Source organism: Apium graveolens, chromosome 3 (assembly GCF_009905375.1).
Source record: "Apium graveolens cultivar Ventura chromosome 3, ASM990537v1, whole genome shotgun sequence".
Lineage (NCBI taxonomy): Eukaryota > Viridiplantae > Streptophyta > Magnoliopsida > Apiales > Apiaceae > Apium > Apium graveolens.
Window position 1 is genome coordinate 219,131,600 of NC_133649.1, and position 4,121 is coordinate 219,135,720.

Below are 4,121 nucleotides of genomic sequence, written 5' to 3' on the forward strand. Positions count from 1 at the left end.
GGATGTGGCTCCAGTGGTCGGTTTTTTGGTTAGTGAGGAAGGAGGGTGGGTTAATGGTCAAGTTGTTAGAGTTAATGGTGGTCATGTTTGAGCTTCTTTATATGTTTTGTGCTAATGGTGGTTATGTTTGTGCTTATGAGTGTGTTTGTGCAATTGAATAAATAATTGAAATGATGAATCAGCAATTTTGCACAGTATCTAGTTACTTCTCTAAAAATTACACATATTATGAAAAGTTTAGCATGTCCAAGAGCTATTTCATTGTTAAGCCATATATATCCTATTGTCTATATTAGATTGGAGAGGCACCGCAAGCCATCGTGCCTAACTATCTAAAGTTTGATCTTTTACCAAAGATCATCTTCAAATAGAGAAAGTAAAGTCCCATATCCATTGTAGTCAATTGTCCCCTCTCTCTTTTCTACACGCCTTCATTATTTCCTTAATTTTCTTTAATTTGTTTTTCCAACGGAAGCCATTTGGAGGTGACTTGAGCGAGAAATGAATTTAACTTTCCTGCTACTGACTCTTCTAGGTCTTCTACGTTTGCTTTTTTTTTTTGCTTTTTTTTTTGGACTCCCTCATTTCCTTTTACTTGTTTACCATTTTTTGTCACAGAATTGTTTACCATTTTTGTTTATATATTTTAATGTACCATCTAATCCTTTAAATACCAAAAATAACAGATTTTATTAATTTAAAATTCTAAGATACTCTTATTTTATTCCCTACAATTAAACCTTAATCTTAATTCATCACTCTAACTAGATTATATAAACTTTTCTTACTGATTACTCCCTTCTTTATTATACCATCCTTACCTACTAACCCATATTTACCTCTCATCTCCAATAAATGTGCCTTTTTTTCTTCATTTCACTTCATTGTAGTCTCTCATTTATACTGGATTTCTACAACATCGTTTAGGGATTCAAATCTCCAACTTCCGAATATTGTTGAAGTTACTCAAGAGAAGGCAATTTCAGAGAGAAAGACTCAGTCGATTATTTCAAAGAAAAAGATGCAACTCGCAAAATATTAAAGCGTAAAAAATGATTTTGATTATCCAACCGGTCTCTTAAAATTTATCTTCCCTGTTTTTATATTTGAACATCTTTTTCATTTGTTAGGTGCCACCCTTTGAAGTCGTATATGGATAAGAATCAACATTTTCTACAGTTGCCATTTGAGTTGACTTAATTTTGTATAAAGGGTATGGTGGTTAAATACTGATGGAAAAGTGTATATATAAGGTTGTCATTGGTGTATTGAAATTTGGACGTGGGAAGATTTGAAAGTATATTTTGTGATTTGAAAATTACCAAAATTTTGATTTAATCATGTGGATCAATTTAACATTTCTAATATTTCATTCTCCTTTTGGTAAGATGTACTAATAAAATATTAAAGATTGTTAGCATCTATCAACTTATTCAATTTTATTTATTTTCTTAATATCCGTGTCAAAATCTAATGTAAACAACTCAAAAGGCTTGAAGGAGTATTCAAGTGTACTTATCATATTTTAGTGTAAGGAGATGAATTATGAAGCCCCTTCTCAATCTGAAGTTGGACTTGTGTGTTTCGGGGGTCTGAGAGTACTTTGGTGGTTTCTCGCCTTTATCCTTGTGTCAAGGTCATCTTCTTGTTCACAAGATTTTTATTCTTTTAATTGTGGGTTTGGTTTGACGAAGGCAGATCGTGTGGGGTTTCATAGAGGAGAAGTTAAAGTTAAGGGTACTAGAGATTCTGTTATTGTTTTCGAAGCGATTACATCTGATAATCGAGTAAAGTTCATTAATTCAAATGAACCCTACAATGCTCGTAGCCATTATTCAAGATTTTTTTTAGTAAGCTTGATTTTAAATTATTGTTCTTTGTCTGATTGTTTCATCCTTCATTCTCCCAGTGTTAGTGATCGAATGTAGGATGCTCATTTTCCCTGATGGCAAACGATTCTTGGCTTATGGTTTGCGTATGGATTTTGATTGCATATGCATCCTTTTTTAAGACTATACCTAATACTCTGGACTGTGATATTGGCTAAATTTCTCTGAACCTTATTTTGTAAATAGGTGGTGTTATAGCTTGGAGCCACGAGCTTGGTTAGTATCCCACACTTTGACTTTTTTCCTTGTACCGTCTCAAATAAACGGGGGTTCAAGTTTACTTTAATGCTCGAATCGGGTGTAAAAAGCTTGTGATTAGTCGTCATCAAATTCTGAGTGGCATGTGAAGTGGGCATGGTATGGGGGGAACGAGCTTAGTTAAGTTAGTCCTTGGCATTATTTATCTGGTAAAGTTTTGAAGTTGTTGGGAAGTTTGATGGAAATTCCCTGAGATATCTAGCTAACCAATTTTTTGATTCGAAATAGTTTTGCTGGTGGAACATTTGTTCGAGTTTGTTTATGAGTTTGCTTCATGATGGAGATTATTTGCTCAGACCTTGATCTTCATTGGCCTTTGCTTAAAAGCAAGGTTTTATCGACGATTTTATCGGAAGGGAGATCTGGCTTCTCTTTCTAGCGCCAATATTGTGCATATAATCTATTATCTTGTTGTGGGAGTGGGCCTAGTATTGCGTGAGTGATCATCATCCTCATTAGTGAGCCTGGACCTAACACTTTCCTACATTTTCTCTGATGTGCAAGATCATTTGTGCCTTTAATCATACTACGTGCCACATCTTTAAAATAAAATTGTGCTTCCTCATTAGAGCATATGCACCGCTCACGTTAAAACATCAATTCGGGAGCATATTTGATTTTTTCCTGTCATGTGATAATGCAGCGCAGTGTTTATTGCTCCTTTGATTTTCAACGGCCCATCAATTCAGGAAGCAGGCCATCAGTATTTAATGGAATCTCCAACGGGCATCAATACGTGGGGCCCCCGTTTCAAAGCATGCTGTCATTGCTTTTTTAGTTGTTTTCACTGTATAACAGCCATATTATTTTTAGTAACGGTCAAATTAACGGTCAATTTTTTTTTGCTTATAAAAACTGATCCCAAAATTTTATTTGTAACTCAAACTTTTACACACTCATATTTCCTTGCAAAAATTTTACACATTCATATTATTACATATTTAAATATATAATGGGTACTAATTGGCTTCCTTCCGAAGAATTACAATTATGTGTTTCGTGGGCTCGACAATCTGTTGATCCGATCACCGGTCGATATTCAAACAAGAATAATTTATGGGGGCGAATTCATGAGGATTATGCAAAAAATTGGTGTGGGACTCCGGAGAATCCTCATGCCGAACCTCGTTCAAAAATTGCTCTAGACTCGCATTGGGTACCATTGAAGAGAGCACTAAAAAAATGGCAATGTGCAAAAAATCAAGCTAGTAGATATACTGCAAGCGGAACCAATTTGGTAGATGAGGTAAAAATATATATATTTTTCAATACGTTTTTATATTTGTGATAACTTGGTTTCTAATTTTTTTTTTTAATTTTCTCAGATAACTCAGGCTCAAGGATTATATTTCAAGGAAATGAATAAGACATTTGACAAATGGGAATGTTATGAAGCAGTTGCAACACATCCTCAATTTGTGGACGTTCCCACCACTTCTCCTCCATTTCAACGAAATTTTCCAACACAAACGGAATCACCAATCAATTTGAATAGTGATGATTTCGTTGATGAAGAAGGTTTTACAACTCCAGAGTCTAATCGAGAAATAGAAAGTCCTTCCAGTCCAGTTAGACCGATGGGAGTAAAGGCGTCCAAACATACAAAAAAGAAGGGAAAGCAACGTATGATCGAAAAAGAAGAGATGTCTATGACTATTTTCAATAGTATGCAATGTCATCAAAAACAACCCCAATAATCCAATTACATCTGTTTTTTGATGCCAATAGGAATCTTGAGTACAAAGAGCGGTCATGATGCGATTGAAAATATGAGGACGCATTCGATACCTCCGACGAAAATCATCTTCATCGAATATTGGACGATCAACGAAATAATCTGCCATGAGATTTTTTCCTCTTGATAGCCTTTCTCTGGGATGATTAGAAGATTTTCCAGGTCTTGAGCCTCGTCCTTGTGGTTCATCTGAGCTATCGATGAACTCCTTCATCATTGCCGCTTCGGTCACCATGGTA

General features: G+C 35.1%; 1 long non-coding RNA gene across 1 annotated transcript; it reads left to right on the forward strand.

Annotated features, from left to right (window-relative positions):
• The first annotated feature begins 1,483 nt into the window (after positions 1–1,483).
• On the forward strand, positions 1,484–3,026 carry LOC141710970 (uncharacterized). The gene is made up of 2 exons (XR_012571162.1): positions 1,484–2,296; positions 2,376–3,026. It is a non-coding gene; the product is annotated as an uncharacterized LOC141710970 (long non-coding RNA).
• Positions 3,027–4,121: the final 1,095 nt, after the last annotated feature.